Below are 17,087 nucleotides of genomic sequence, written 5' to 3'. Positions count from 1 at the left end.
GAGGCAATTCTTGATTTAGTCCTAAGTGGAGCACAGGATTAGGTCCAAGAGGTGAATATAGTTGGACCACTTGGTAGTAGTGACCATAATATAATAAAATTTCTTTCTTTCTTTCTTTCTTTCTTTCTTTCTTTCTTTCTTTCTTTCTTTCTTTTGTCCCTAGCTGTTATGGTTGTAAGGAAACCTCTGAAATGTGAACTCCTCATTCCTCTCTGTGAGGGATGACCTCAGATGTGCATATACATTTCAGCATAGCTAACTCAGTATTCTTCATGTAAGGAGATGGGGATGGTAGATTTGCAAAATTTATCTCATTTTGCTGCCACAAACAGGTGATATTTATTTCCCCTCTCCTCCCCTTACAAGGGACTAACCCAAGAGTGTCACAGTTCCTCTGGGTATATTCAAACCCCACTGACAAGGGGACAATCTTGGGGAGTATGCACGGTCACATTTAGAACATCTACACCATTGACTCTGGGTGGAGTTCCATTTTGATGATTCACAGGGATGGGTCTTATTTTGTGGGTGGAGCTTGGAAGAATATGGCCTCCCCCCTCAACTCTAATTCTACCATGGTTTAGACCTGGTCTGCCTTGACCCCCTCTTTAATTCTGACTGACATTATTTGTGTAAGCGGAGAACCCCAGAAAATGATTCTAGCATCCTTTTTAATGACTCACCACTCATTGGCATCAATTTGCTACAATACGGATGTACAGGGCAGGGGGAGCGGGGAAACTAAAGATACAATTGTGCCTTCTCTTTTCATCAGAAGAAAGACATTTTAGTTTTACAAGAACTAACCAGCTTCAGAGAAAGGAAAAAAAAAGTAGCTAAAGGACTTAAAATTATGCTATCTATCACTAGGAGGTAAAGCAGAGATGAGCAGGACATTTCCACGGGGAATCATTGCAACAGCAACTTGTATTGCCAGGAAAAATAGCCACAACAAATCTGAAAACAGGTTCTGGTCAAAACGGAGTAAACACATACTTATGATTGAATACACATCCCGTGGGAAGACATGCTTGGGAAAGCATATGAATTACAGACGAACACTAGGAGAGCCTGTGAGGCGTGTGCAGAAATTGTGATGCTGAGCTAGTAGAAAAGAAGATACTGCTAAATCTAACTGGGGACAAATGTCAAGTTGGCACTTTTCCTTTGCATAGTCTGCAGACACCGCCTCGGTCAATAAAATGCAAGGAGATAGGGGATTGGTCCTGCTTTGAGCAGGGGGTTGGACTAGATGACCTCCTGAGGTTCCTTCCAACCCTGATATTCTATGATTCTATGATTCTACCTGCAGGCTTCTGTAGCTGACTGGGGGTTCAGGTTCTGCCAGTCTTAGGCCTGGTCTACACTGGGGGGGGGTTCGAACTAAGGTACGCAAGTTCAGCTACGCGAATAGCGTAGCTAAACTCGAAGTACCTTAGTTCGAGTTACTTACCCGTCCTCACGGCACGGGATCGAAGTCTGCGGCTCCCCCATCAACTCCGCCGCCGCTGTTCGCGATGGTGGAGTTCCGGAGTCGACGGGAGTGTGTTCGGAGTTCGATATATTGCATCTAGATGAGACGCGATATATCGAACTCCGAGAAGTCGATCGCTACCCGCCGACCCGGGCGGGTAGAATGGACGTACCCTTACATTACTGAGCATTTACTCACACAAGTAGCCCTGTTGGAGTCAGTGGGTGAGTAAGTGCTATGCAATGTGAGTAAGGATTCTGGAATGTAACCGCTGGGAATGAAACTCATTGGCCAAGAAGTAGTTGCTGGATAATCTACACTCTGGTTCAGTAGTGAGGGATAACGATGGTTGATTGACAAGCTTAAGATAAAAGGGAAACTTCCCCTTTACCTTCACTTGACAGAAATCAAATCCAAGCCTTTTCAGAGATTCAGAAACCTAAGGCTATGTCAGCACTAGAAAGGCAGCAGAGGCACAGCTGCTCCACGGTAGCGCTTTGGTGTAGACACTTACTACAGCAATTGAAAGGGTTCTTCTGTCACTGTAGTAAGTAAGCCCACCTCTCTGAGAGATAGTAGTTAGGTGGATGGAAGAATTCTTCCATCAGCCTAGCACTGTTTACACTAGTGCTTAGGTCGGTTTAGCTACTTCTCTCAGGGGTGTGTTTTTTTCCACACCCCTGAGCAATGTAGCTGGGTCAACCTAACTTTCTAGAGTTGACCAGTCCTAAGTTGTCATCTTATTTGTATGAGCTGCTGGGCCAAATCCCTCTCTCTCCTGTATCCACTCAACCCCAGTGATTTAAACTGGGGTGCCTGGATGTAGGAGAGTGCAGCATGTGCTCTCCTACATGCCACAAATGCTTTGCAACCCCTGCATTCCCTTCGCCTGTTTGTTCTGGAATTGTACCCCAGAAATGCAAATTGAATGTGTGGCACGATTTGTTCTTCAGAATCCATGCAGCTTCTTAGCAAGCATATGGCATGGGCCCGATTCTGCCCTTTGCACTGCTAGAGAAGTTTTAAAGCTACTCTGAAATGGGCAGCCGAGCATTCCCCCAGGATTGAGAGGGAGCTGAAAGGCATCTTCGAGCTGCCTTCGCATCCCCTCACCTTCAGCTGCACCAAAGGCAGTTTTAGGCACTGCTGGGGTTTGAGCCCTGAGTGTCTCGTGCCTACTTCACTTATCCCATTGGGATCCAAAAATGGCCTGTGCATCACATCCAGTGGAAACTGGAGAAAGCAGGCAGGGCAGCCGTTCTTTTTGCTCTTTTATGTACTTCTTGGAGTGAGTTTGCCTCTTTCAGGAGCAGTAATTTTTTTTTTCTTTTTCTGATTGAGGATATGGAACGGCTTTGATCTGAAACTGCTCCAGGCTGGCTCGGTGATTTTCTGCTCACTAGTAATGCACCGGCAGGAGTGGGAAGTGTACAGGAGAGCTTTGGTTATGGAAGAGGAGAGGCCTCCTCTGAAGTGCTGTTGTCGGGGGTGGGGGGCGGGGAAGGACCTCAGAGAGCTGAAGGGTGTTTTGTAGCTGTGTAGAAGTCTGTGGCAGCGGAACAGTGTGAGGGCTTTTGCCACAGAAGGAAGGTAATCTGGGTCCCAGCCTCCAGTGTGGTTATGAGGTGCTTTCTGACTGATATAAGAATTTGCCTGATATTGGTCAAAGCAGCTGCCAATATCACTCACAGCAGGCTGGGTGAGCGTGGTGCAGGGGATGCTCTGTCTTCTCTCCATTTTGTTTTTCTTCCCCAGGTTGCTTCAGGGTTCCCTGGGCAGTCAGATAGAAAGTTCAGATCCTTGGCAGCAGTGACACTGTGACAGTAATGCAGACAGACACGAGTCTGCAGTATGAACATTCTTATTCAGTAGCTTAGGACGCTACACACAGCTCTCAGGGGTGAATCAAGACTACAGAGAACTTCCCACACAATAGCCAGCTGATGGAATCATACCACTGTCATCTACTCCCTGCTCCTAACACCAACCTGGGGGGCATAGCTGGCCCCAGAGACCCAGGGTTCATCTTCTGGCCCTGGGTCCTGAACCGCCCAGCAAGTGGCTGGTTGGTAGCAAAGAGCTATACACTTTGCTGTCTCCTGCGAGTTATTTCAGCATCAGGGTCACTTCTAAGTACTTGTGGCTCAAATTCCAAGATTCTTCCTTATTCCTTCCATGTATCAGTCTTGGCTACCAGCGATTGAGTAATAGTCAGTCTGCTAGAGACTCAGATTAATAGATCCACACTATTAGGAAGTTATAGTGCTCTCTAGAGGCTGGATGGCTGTCTCAACAGCTTTCTGGCACTTTGTAACATACAGAAATATAGATTGAGCCTATGGATTTTACAAGTTAGGACTAATTTTGCTTTTCACCTTGAATTGTTCCCTTTATTGACACTAGACGCTAGTGTGGAGTAAATACATTTCAAGATAAATTCTTCAGAGAGGTTCCTTTGGAGCTCTGGCTTGATTGGAACTGTGTGGGTGAAAGGAACCAGGAAGGTGAGTGAAAGCATCTGAATGTGCCTGAAATTGCTGTTGATGTGCAAAAGAAAGGAGTGCCAAAAAGGGCTCCCTGTGAAGGTGGCCTGTGATTTGAAACTTTATAAGAGCCAAAAAAGCAATTCTGTCAAACCAGCCTTAAGGAACTGAACAAAGAGCGACACAAACCTCTGTGGACTGGTGATCTCATGGGTGACTTAAGGGGAAATGGGGCCAACCATAACCGTGCCATAATTAATTAGCGGCTCTCCAGCCTGCAGGAGATGGGATTGATGAGGGCCAGATGATAGCATAATGGACACCTGGGTCTAATAAAAAGGCTGAGTCAGTGAGATCAGTCTGAGAGTGGGAACTGGGGAGTCAGTAGGTTCTCATGGAATGCCCTGAGCCCAAGTCTGCAGGATGCTGGGTGCTTTAGGGGAGCAGTCTAAGGCCTGGTGCTCCATGCCAGCACTGGGAAGGATTCAAGCAACAGAGCCCAGCAGGGCCTCAGAACAAGACTCCAGGGGAACCGGCCTGAGAGCTGAGTGCTCTATCCTAGAGCCATTATGACTCTCAAAGGTAGTTCAGGAAGGGGCGGGAATAGGGCCTACAGGGTGGGCTGAAGAGAAGCCTGGAAGGGCAGAGGAACTCTGGTTTGGGTCTCTTTAGTTGGACTTTTAACCCCTTCTGGGATAGCAAGTTTATCTGTGACTCTTCTGGAAGGCTAAGCCACATCTCCAGCATTGGCTTGTGTGGGGAGCTCAGGAGACCCAGTTCGGAGGGGGGAGGGGGGAAACTGAGGCAGGAACTGCCAGCCATGCCATGCTTGGCCAGCAGAAGCTATGGGGTAGCCACACCCCCTCACAGGTGACATAAGAAAATGTTCCATTAATTCAAAGCTTTTTCAGTGACCTAGTATGTTCCTAGAATTCTCCCATTCAGTACTTGGCGATTCAAACACTTTGCTTATCCTGCAGAGCTGATATTTTTGAGTAGTCAAATACTTGAATGGACCCCCTAAACTTATAAATTACTCCCATTGTATTTGTTTTAAAAATATTGTCTGTGGTGATTCTCTCCACAGGTGATAATATTTACAATCAGAATGTGCAAACAAACAAAATACGTCTTCTAACAGTTGGGTGTACATGGATTATATCACCAGTTGATTATGCAAGAACAATTGGGTGGCTAACAAGGCATCCATTATATGCAAATACTAGTTGCTTTAGAATAGGGCAAAAGCTCTGTGCCAAAGATGTTTTTCCATTTCATTTAGATTGATACCAGTTGGAGCAAAGCCACTACAATGAGAAATCTATTAAAGATAAACTGATAGTCACTGCATCCCATATTCTGTCAGTTTCTACTTTCCAATCCCCTTTAAATGGCTCCTTTCACTCAAGAGCACCAGGAGTCCAACCTCCTTGGCTGTCCTTCAGACAGAGATTTATAGGTTTGCCTTAACTCATTGGGCTGACAGGTAGCAAGGCTGAGAATTATGTGGGCATCATTCTGACTGCAGGAACTGGTTAAGGAGGGGACTTGTTTGGGGTGGGAGCTGGTCACACTGGAGAGAGGTTCTCTGACAAGTAAGTTGTTATAAAATATGTGCAGATCCGTTTGGGTGTGGCCTCTTAGGACAGGAAGTATTTGGATAAAGGTGAGCCCTTGGATAGTTTCCCCTGGGAATAAAGACCCAGTTATACAGGAACACAAGCTGGAGGTGTTCTTTTGATGCCCCCAGGCACTGTGCTGGCTCCCCGTCTGGTAGTGAATCTGGTTTAAAGAACTGGCCTTGAACTTTAAGGCCAGGAATCCCCAAAGCCCTGACTATCTCAGGAATTGCCTCTCTCTTTCTCAGTGATCCTGCCATCTCCTCGGACATTGGAATTGACAGTGCCAGAAATGTGTACCTGGAGAGAAACAAGTCGTTTTGGCAGCAGGCTTGCAGATTTTCAGGTTCCTTCTAAAAGACCTTAAAATGATCACACTCAGCCTGCAATACAATATCCATCTTGGGTGGTATTTTTAAAGGTGCCGAATGAAGTTAGATATCTGAATCCCAGTTGGGTGCATAACCTCCATAGGAAATACTTCTAGCCATTCTAGTTTTCTCAGTGCACCAGGAGACTATTGGGAGAATTAGCCCAGGGGTATATGGATGTTTTCATAGTTCTGGTAACACTCAGTGATGGCTGCGTTATGAACAGAGAAAAACCAAGACATTCTGTCTTCAACCTAGTAGGAGCTTGGGGTCAGGGACTGTTTTGGAACATGATAAGCACATTGTTGGTATATAACAGAAAATAATTAATGAATAACAGTAAAACAAAATTAGAAAAACTGCTCAATTTTTTTCATTCAAAAAAACTTTTATTTGGACAGGAGCCTGTTTGTCCAATGACTTTCTACAGAAAAATTTTATTTCATTTACTATTTTCTGGATTTTTGCTGAAAAAAAAAATCTGTTCAGCTTTTGGTTTTCATTTTTCTTTCTCTCTCCCCTTTCTTTCCTTTCCCCACTTGAAAAGGGGGAAAGAGCAGGAAAAACAAAAAAATGATTTTCATATTTTGATTAAAAAAGAATCCACACAAAATATTCTCATGAAAGTAAAAAATGTCCATGAAACACAATGACACGAATAACATAGCTTTTGGTTTTCATTTTTCTTTCTCTCTCCCCTTTCTTTCCTTTCCCCACTTGAAAAGGGGGAAAGAGCAGGAAAAACAAAAAATGATTTTCATATTTTGATTAAAAAAGAATCCACACAAAATATTCTCATGAAAGTAAAAAATGTCCATGAAACACAATGACACGAATAACATAGCTGGAGTCGACGTAGCTTAGGTCGACTTATTGCAGTCTCTAAACTGCGCTGGGTTGATGGGAGAAACTCTCCCATTGACTTACCGTATGCTTCTCGTTCCGATGGAGTATTGGAGTCGACAGGAGAGCGATCGATGGTTGATTTAGTGGGTCTTCCCTAGACCCGCTAAATCGACCCCTGATGGATCAATCGCTGTGGCATCGATCCATGCTCTGAATGACTAGCAAACCCAGCTCCTCGTCACTCCCTGCTTACAGCAGATGCCAGGAGATCAGGAGCTAATGTTTGCCCTTTACTCCTGGGAAGATTGGCAACTTCTCCTTACTGTTTTCCTCTGTTCAGCTAGGGCAGACGGGAGCAGTAAGGAATGGGATAATCTCCTTGGAAGGCAGCATTTGGCACCTGTCTGCTAGGAGATAATTGCTGCATTCCAAGGGGATTAGGACAGTGGAACTTTATTATAGTGGAGTGAAACTGCACCGGCTATCACTCACCAGATGGATGTCAGACTGTTTGTCACAGTAGACACCGAGCACAGAATGGAAGACATGAGGATGAGCTGCATCTCTGCAGATGAAATGTGGCCTACGCTACCCTCTCTGCTTCAGAACTAGGTGCAGACTTTCTCACTCACCTGCTGCCTCACTTCAGAACTTTTTCTAGGAATACTCATGTATAACTACATTTCTTGAGGCTCAATCCCAGGCCCATTGAAGTCACTGGGAGTCTTTCCACTGACTTCATTGTATTTTGGCAATGGCCCTTCCTGCCTCGCAGGCCTACCAACTTTCAATTAAATTCAGTGAGAACTTAAAAAAAAAAATCCACCCACTGAAAAATCGAAGCTTCCCTATGAGAGGGGTGAAAGCCTGTTGAAATTAACTATGCAAATGAGGACATTTTGTCCAGTTCACTGCAATTACAGTTTCCCCGTGGTTGGGTTCAGTACAGGCAGGGGGTATCGTATTGTGCCTATCTATAGATTTAGATCTAATGTATGTAGAGAAAGGAAGGTAGAAATTTAGCAAACAGAAATGCAGAGAGGAATATGCTCTGCATGGCACAAATATGCTCTGCTAGTCAGATTCCTTATGGATCACCAATTCAGTATCTCTAACTGTGAGTGAAAGAGCAAGCTGACAGTTAGTACCATTGCAAGCCAAGTGTGTTCTGCAACAGAAAAATAAAGTGGTGCATTCTCCTTTCTATAGGTCCAAAGGCAGACTCAAGCCATATAATGTGAATGCTGTAATTGTCTTGTAGAAAGTGCTGAATCTCGTTCAGATGATCGCTTACCTGTACTGAGTGGGTTAGCAACGTAATGGAAAATATCCTCCAACTTTGCTCTTCTATGACCTGTCTGTCTTAAATTGGGATGAGCCACATGTGGCAGAAATTAGCAACTATTTAAAGCCTTGCCTGGCAGTTTTATAATATACTGGTGTTAAAAGTAGTGTGTTGGCATTTAAATCACACAGTGTGAACCTTTATTTAAATCATGTTTCCTGCTGTAGGACAGTCTTTTCCTAAATATAAGTGTGTGTTGGGTTTGGGGCTATTGTTAGAACCTCAAGCAGTGAAAGTTCATGGTAGCAAAAGAGTTCTACTAAAAAAAAGTAAACGTTCTTTCCCAGTGTTTGGTTTTGGGAAGAAGAAAGTTGATAGAGCACGATATTCAATATGCAACACAGTCATTTCAGTAACAGGATGGGGACATTTCTCTAGGTCTTTTTATGACTTTTCTACTTTAGTTACTGCTTCCCTACCAGTACAGAGCCCCAATAATACTCAGAAGGCAAAATTGTGTCTTGATTTACAGCCCACTGAAAGGATGTAGATCAGGCAAGAACTTCCCCCAAAATTTTTAAATTGACGGAAGACTTTTGCCTGGTTGTGGTGAAAGGCTGCAATTTTGTTCTTGTGTGTGCTATACTGCATTTGGTACAGGATACACTGAATTGAGTTTGAGGCTGTATGCATGGTTTGGGGAGTTTACATCCAGCATACCCATTATTTGCACAGCGCACACTGTTTGTAAGCTGCACACTACTTCGTCTGAGATGTAAGAGCACTCTTTCAATTCCCTGACTGTTTTGTGAAGCAGCTTAAAAGTCTGGTTGTTTCAGCACAGCTCAGAACTTTACCGAACAAAACTGTTGCTTGCTCTAGTTAACTGTAGGGCGGCAGAGTGGTGTAGTGGCTAGAGCACGGCCCTGGGGCTCAAGAAACCTGTGTCCTACTCCTGGGTCTGCTGCTGGACGACTGGCTGACATGTCACCTCTCTCTGCCTGCTCCCCTCATGTATGCTGATATTTATCTCATTTGTACAGTGTTTTGAGATTGACTCGTGAAACGTGCTAAGAACTGGGTATTACTGTCTCTTTGAAGGCTAGCCCTGTAGTAGCTTAGGACAGTCCTGGTCCAAAATCCTAGAATTCACAATCCCTGAAGAATCAGGGATCTAATTATTACTGCTCTTTGTATTACAGTCGTATCAAGAGCCCCATTGACCTAGGCACTGTACGTACAATTAGCAAGAGACAATCCCTGCCCTGGAGACCTTCCAGTCTGTTTCCCCTCCCATTCTCTAGCAGTAAGCAGGCACTGAAGGGTCTGCCTCAGGTCACACAGCAGGCGTGAGGAGCAGGTAGAGGAGCAGCGTAGGCCACAGAGTGAGAGTCGTCTCAGTGCCTTAAGCACTGGACGACTCTGCCTCAAGTTAGTACGCCATAAAAGATACAGTTTATCAAACACCTAATACGTTGAGGCTGATGTGAAATCTGAAGCCCCCATACTGAGTCTGAAGACAGACCTGTATTAGGGAGCAGAAGGGATAATGCCCTTGAAATGGAGGCCTGCCTGGGGCCGGCGGGGGTGAGAGCGGGTCCCAGAGGATGGGCTGTAGTGGCCTTCACAGCTCAGGAGTGGCTGCCAGGAAACAGTTAGCCTTTCCTCTCCCAGACACCATGGGTCCCGGTGAAGACACGCGGCCTGGGCCAGAAAGCACATGCCCGATCTGCTGGGGTAGGGAACAGGGCATTGGCGCCTGGCGGGAAGACAGGTTGCCAGACTCCAAAATGGGGGAGCACTGAGCAGCAGCCAGCAATATGGGAACTGCCAGGATGCCCTTTCCCAGCCTAGAGCCAGCTGCCTTCCCCTCTCTCCACCGGCCAAGTCTCAGTAGCTTCTGTCCTATTGATTCCCTTCCTCCGACCCCTGCACTCTTCACCTCCCCAGCAGCAGGGAGACACTGTGTGTGTGTGTGATGAGAGAAACACATAGCGCAGACCAAAAGTACACCCAGTACTTCTGAAAATGTAAACTGTCCTAAATCAGGAATATAGCCGTTAACATAAATACTTGATAAGCCTACTTACAGCAGAGAACACAGCGATTGCCAAAGTTGTTAATTAGTAGTTAATGAGTAATTATTATTACTGCAGTATTGTAGGTATTTCTTATACCCTGACAACCCTAATTGGGATTGGTAATGGTACCTGCTCTGATTCTGTCATGCAGCTATACATACTGATGGTTTTGAATACTCTTTCCCCCACATCCATAGCCTAGAAGACACTTTTACTTCTACTTTTATTCGGCCTCACTGTGAATGTATTTCATTTTCATGATTTACCACGGTTGTCTGGAGACATCCGTCTCATGGAATCTCCTAATAAAAGACTGGAGTGATGTTGGCTCCTGGTATTGGAAACGAACATCTGTACGTCAGACAACTGCCCTTTTTTCCAGCATTTCTTGTTGATCTTGAAGGAGAGGCTGTCTCTCTGTTCCCTGTTATATTATAAGGACCAGAAGAGCGTAACTAATGCATATTGCTAGAGAGAATTAAACCTATAATAAGTTTGTGACACCGTCAATATCTAACAGTTCTGTTTAAGCTACATGTAAAAGCAGAATTTATTACTGTGAGAATATTTAAATTCTATGTGCTTCAAATATGAAGCAGGTGGACAAGGTTTAGAAGAAAAATAATTTGATCTCTTTCTAATATGTGTACGCTGCATGTTACCTAAAGATGGAACATGTCAAGAATCTATAGCATTCCAGATACTTTTGAAATCAAAGAACAATAGAAAAAGGAAATAAATAATAAAAAAAAATTAAAGCAATATGCCTGCATGAAATGATTGTACCTATAATAGTTCTCTGTGGACCTGATTTTTGCCTCCACTACCTACAGTAAGTAGTAACTTACCACAAGCAGTTTCAATGGTTTCTAGGGGACTGTTCAGGGAGTAAGGTATTACTCAATGTGAGTAGAAGAGGTGGCATCAATGTGATCAACTGGTGAACTTAAAAGGCAATTCTCTTAAAAAATTTGCAGATGAGATACTTTGTCATCTTGTTTTGTACTGCTAGAATCAGTTCAAAGGCTGCGCTTCGGTAAGAGGAATGGTGTTTTGGTAGCCTACGTCTACCTGCTGTTGTAATGCTTGTGGAAGTATTATACTGCTGCTACAGTAGAAATGCTTAAGGAGTAAGTCTCTGGGGAACAGCTGGCAAAAAGCCACAAGATTTACTGTATCTTAAATGGAACCGGCTGCTTGGTTGAAAATCAGAGGTAGTAAAATTGTTGCCTACACTGGGAACTTGGATGCAAAGATCTAGTCTCTCTCTTTCCTCATCTTATCCTGAAGAAATCTGATCAGACAAACCCAGAGAAGGGGCAAGAGAGATTTACATGACTTTGTACCACCCCTGCCAGAAGATAGGGTGTGGGAAGGTAGTGGTGTCTTTGATGTATCATAGCACATATGATGAGCTGTGTAATTACAGCAGCAGATGAAAAATTTAGTTAGTGCTCTGGATATAAATAGCAAAATACGTCACTGTCATGGACTAGTAGTCTGGACTATGGGTGTGGACGTGCAGAGTGTGATTCTTGCATTCTAGCTGCTCTGCATGTTGCTGACCCTGCTGTGTTGAACTACCTGTGCCTTGCAGACCTAAAGCAGCCTACCTTCTAAACAAGATGACATCAAGGTAACTTTTTGACAGCAAACAAGGGGACTTGCACCAGCAGCCACACTGCAATCGTGCTAGACTGCACTACACTTCACACCTCACACCACACGCTGGCTCCAGGCGGAGGGGAGGGGGAGGGCGGCGAGGCTGGGTGCACCCACACTGCTCTCCCCCCCCAGGGGGCTGGGCCCCCATGGAAACCTGGGGTGGGTCTGTGTGCTCCCTCCCCCACCAGCCTCCCCCTCCTCCCCCTTCCTCCTCTCTGCCTGCTCGCCCATGTCCCCCCTCCCCCTCTCCCCCCAGTGCCCCCCCCACCCCACAGCTTTTTTTGTTTGCACGCCAAGTGAGGAGGGGGGAGGAGCAGGAATGCAGCTCGTTCAGGGGATCAGGTGGGGAAGAGGCAGGGCCGGGGCTGGGATTTGGAGAAGGAGTCCAATAGGGGCAGGGAGGGGGCAGAGTTGGGGCTGGGACTTTCGGGAAGGGGTTGGAATAGGGGCAGGGCAGGGGTGGGAGGGGCGGGGCAGGGCTGTAGTCGGGGCGGGGCCAGGAGCAGAGGTGGGTTGAGCACCCACCGGCGCCAGCAGAAGTTGGCGCCTATGCTTCATACCACCATAGTTCAGATGGTGGCATGATGTAGACAAACCTCCGGTACAGAAAAATGGTTCTCAACCTCTTTCATAGTAGGGACCCCTGAGCTTCCCCTCTCATCTAGCTGATGTCCATCCGGGAATCCCCTCCCATTTAGCAATATGGAAAATCTAGGGTAATCACAACCCCCACACCCGTTCATGACCTGAGAACCCCTCTTATGTCACAGGTTGTCTCTGCAGTTTTGTGTGACGTGTAGAATTTGATTTCACCTTTAGAGCATGGTTGGTTTTGCCAAAGATTGCTCTTGGCATTTGCTCTACTCTTTCTCCATTGTGCATAACGGCTGATGCACAATTACTGCCTTTATGCATGATTCAGGTATGTAGACAATTAACTTCATACCATACGTGACTAAATGACTACAGCACCATTCCACCATTTCCATATGAACCCAAACAACTAGAAAATAGTGGATGAGCTAGTCATCAGAATCAGCAAGTAGAGCTTAGCTCTTTTATCCATGGAGCGCTTGTCAATGCACTCATGTAGAGCTTTCTGCTGTTCCAAGAGCCATTTGTGCATATAATAATTAAAGTTCCAATGATCTGGAACAGCTTGATTCAGCTACATTTTTGGCAGGTGGTTGATCCACTGAAGCATATTCAAACCGTGTTAGCCTTGATAAAGTAGCCACAGATTATATGCATGCCTGAAATTTTGGTATTGTTACAAGCTGTGAGAAATCAAGGGCGAATCCATCAGCTATGTATATGTAGCTATCATTGACGCCACATATATTATTTTCATGAATGAGTGATGGGGTAAGGGGGGGTGAAATACGTTATTCTGCATTTAATTTATTATAGCAGTGGGGTATTTTAATCTTTCCTCTATATATGTTGACATGTAATATACCTACTATTAGCCACAAGCCTGATTACCTGTGGGATTGTGCTTTGTACATGAATCTAGATGTAAACACATCAAAAAATGAAACAATATCTTTCTACACAGAGCTTAGGTATACCTAGCCCTAAAGACCTTCCTTATTTCTTTGGTTGAATGTTCTGGGCCTGGATTTGCAAAGTTTCCTGTATGGGAAACGTCAAGTCCACCACTGGACGCCAATTAAGAACCAAGGAACTACGCTGAGACCTTAGGGCACTTGCTAAATATTGTGGCCACTCTTATCTGAGCAACTAAAGTTCCCACCTGGAAAGTCTGGGGGCTTCGATAGACTTGCCTTGAGCAGGTGCAGTTTTTCTGCCGGGCTGCATAAGTGGTGAATGCATCCTGCAGTCCCTTACCCAAGCAAACCTCCCCAAGGCCAATGGGAGTTTTGCCTAACTAAGGTCTGCCAGCTCTGACCTGCCCAAATTCCAGACCTATTCCAGGAGCGCTATAGATATGAACATAAAAATGACTTTCTGGTGGGGAAGCAAAGGGAAGCCACCGGCGCGGTCAAGTGCCCCTCCTCAGCAGTGTGGACGCGTGGTTGCAGTCAGTAGAGAGGTAAATCATTGAGAGAGGGCGAGGGGGTGGAACAGGGCTGAAGATGCCTCAGCCTCAGTCCGTCCACCCCCCATGCATCTGGACCCTCAATATCCAGACCCACCCCCCTTGGAGCCCCTGCACTAGGATCCTCACTGCTGAGCCTTCCCTCCTGCACTTGGCATTACCACCTTCACCGGGTGGGACAAGTGGCTCCTACCCTGTGCCAGGCTCAGCTGCTAGTCCCCGAGACCCTCCCCCATAAACTTCCCCCCGCTCTGCATCCCCCCTATTTCCTGCCCCTGTCACTCATCCTCTGTGGAGGGAGGGGTGACTATATGGGAGCTGCTCCCCTGTTCACCCAACCCCCATGCATCTGGACACCCCACCCCCCATATCCAGACCCAACCCCCATGCCTCTGGCTCTCTCCAATGAGCCCCACCCTCCTTCATCTGGACCCTCACCCCTGCACCTAGACCACCCCCTGCTGAGCCCTCGGCACTGGAACCCCTACCCCGACAAGCCCCACTCCCTATGCACCTGTACAACCCCAACAAACTCCCCAGCGCCTCCCAGCTCACCACCCCACTGAACCCCAAGCAGCTGTACACGGATCCCACACCCCACCAAAACCCACTCCTCCAGCAACTGGACACCCCGCCCCCCCCCCAGAGCCCCATCCTCCCGCACCCAGACCCCCATGCTGAGCCCCAACCACCTTCACCTGGATTCCCTGTCCTCACACCTGGAACCTTCGTGCACCCACATCACCCACTGAGCTGCTCTCACCCAGATTGCCCCACACAGAACCCTCTCAGCCCACACCTGGATCTCCCCACACTAAGCCTCTCCACACTTGGATCCTGCCTACCCACACCTAGTGCTCCTGGTGCAGAGGGGCAGGGCTCGGGAGGGAGGTGGTTCTGTGGCAGGCCCAGACCATGCACTCATCACCAAGTCCATGTCCTGGGAAGGGTGGGGCTGAAGAGTGATCTCTCACCTCTGTGCAGCTGGAGCTGCCACGTTTATTAATTGACAAATAAAACATGCAGAATTTTAAACTATTGTGCGTAGAATTTTTATTCTCCCTCAGGAGATCTTCCTAATGTCACACGGGAAGGCTGTGGTGGAGCAGGGACTTGAATTCTGGTCTCCCAAGTCCTGGGGTAGTGTCTTGACCACTGAACCATGCTTATTCTCCAACACTCTTTTGGTGATGATTACTGATTGCTGCTGATGGTGATTAGTGGGCTGCAACTTATTTACAGATGCCCTTTGGTCAGTCTTGCCTTGCTAGTATCAAGATGGCTTCCTACAGAACACGGATTGGAAATGCCAATGGTCATTAGAGTCTTTAAATGACATTTCCTGCTTTTAACCAGGATGACAAGTGTTTCTTATTTTGCAAACTTGGGTAGGGCCAGGCAGAGAAAATCAAGTGGAGATTTCCAGTAAGTCTGTTTGCCGTCTGAAAATAATAAAAGTATATTTGTAGAAAGGATTATCCATCTTCTGAAATTACTATACTGCTTAACAAGGTCAGTCGCATCTCGGCGTGCAACTTACAAGATAAACACAACTCATTTTACCGATTCTTCTTCACATTAAAGGAAGTCCCAAGCAAGTAGGGCAGTCCCAGTGAAAAGAATGCGTGCACAAGCCTCTTCGACCTTCACAACATGAACCGTGTCTGCGTCATAAATCATGGAGAAAGGGCAGAGAGACAGAAGCAGCCATGCCGTTTGGCAAAATAATTTCTGTACTTCTTTTAAGAAGTTTGAGCCACCGTGTGCTTTGTCAATACAAATACGACACAAAGGGCAGCTGATGTTAGCAAGGCACAGAGCAGAAGAAAAGAGAAAATGATGGCCAGTGGACAGTAGCTGTGCATTGCTGCTTGATTGGCTGCTTGTAAATGTACACTATCTGTGGTCCTGAAATTAACTTTATGGCCTGGCGCCTAGTCTACACATTGATGCATTTAGTCACATATTTTTGTTTATGTCAAAATATTTTGATGATGCTATTTGGAACTCAAATAGTGCCACTCTGCTTGCTGAAATCAAGTGATACCATGAAAGAGAAGAGACATCAGGCCAAAGTTATTATTCCTCCTGGTGCCTTGCTCGACCAGTGGGCAGTTGGATGATGTTAGTTACACTTGGTTACTCTTTGCAATGCTGCTTGTGTGGCTATCTGCTTGTGATACACCGTTGGCATTTAGAAAGGTCAATAGGGCAATAGGACAAGCTGTGGTTTTGACACTGAGGAGAGCTGACACTCAGTATAGGGACTACCTGCTAGACAGACAGGTGAGCATAGTGCACCCATGCAGATCTGCTTGAGAAATTGCAGTGGGAACATACTGCCTTTGTTCACATGGATATAGTGGAGCCTTCCTTTAATATTAGGACCAAATTGTAATATTAAAATCCTAGAGCTAGATCCTTGGGCCTTCTGAACTCCGCTTTGTGTAGGACCAGAGGAGAGGAGAGGAAAAGGTATTTTCGAACTACCCTCCTGATCCTGGGGCCATTTTTCACCTGGCACAATTTAGAGCAACCCTCATTGGGTATGTAAAGGGGAGCTGGACTCTTTAGAAAATCTAGCTGCAAGCTGTGGGTACTGAGCATTAGAAAATGTGACCCTTAACCAGGGGTGAAAGTAACTTAAAGGACTTAACAGTATGCCGGAGTCCTGAGCAGGGGCGTGGCCTCAATCGGAAGAGGCGTGGCCTCAACCGGAAGAGGCGGGGCCTTTCAGTATTTAAAGGGCCCGGGGCTCCCCGCAGGGTCCAGAGCTCCAGGCCCTTTAAATCCCCGCCCAAGCCTGGCTGCCAGAGATCCGGCGGTGATTTAAAGGGCCAGAGGCAGCGGCTGGAACCCTTTAAATCACCGCCGGGGAAGCCAATCCAGTCCGGTACGGTGTACCAGCTCTTGCTGATACGCCGTACTGGAGCGGACCAGCTTACTTTCACCTCTGCCCTTAACTCTTGTAAAATCTAGTACTGGTCAAACATTTTCCGCTGGAATGTTCTTCCATTGGAAAATGCCATTTTGTCAAAATCATGAGTTTCCTCAGGAACATGTAGATTTGAAGTAAAATTATTTAAAAAAAAATCAAAACAAAGCACTTTGACATTGTCAAAATGGTCTGTATCCACATTTTCAAAATGGAATGTTTCAATGTTTTGTTTTTGAAATAACTTTCCTTTTCAAAGTGTATTT

General features: G+C 46.1%; 1 long non-coding RNA gene across 1 annotated transcript in view; it reads left to right on the top strand.

Moving 5' to 3' along the window:
- LOC120384320 overlaps positions 1-6,275 on the top strand; it is a 40,508-nt gene extending 34,233 nt beyond the window's left edge. The window contains exons 3-4 of the long non-coding RNA XR_005588752.1: positions 3,878-3,978; positions 5,825-6,275. This is a non-coding gene — a long non-coding RNA (uncharacterized LOC120384320). The remainder of the gene's footprint in view (positions 1-3,877; positions 3,979-5,824) is intronic.
- Positions 6,276-17,087: the final 10,812 nt, after the last annotated feature.

The sequence above is a fragment of the Mauremys reevesii genome, linkage group 16 (genome assembly GCF_016161935.1).
Source record: "Mauremys reevesii isolate NIE-2019 linkage group 16, ASM1616193v1, whole genome shotgun sequence".
In the NCBI taxonomy this organism is placed as follows: domain Eukaryota; kingdom Metazoa; phylum Chordata; order Testudines; family Geoemydidae; genus Mauremys; species Mauremys reevesii.
This window is presented reverse-complemented; position numbering and strand designations above follow the sequence as displayed.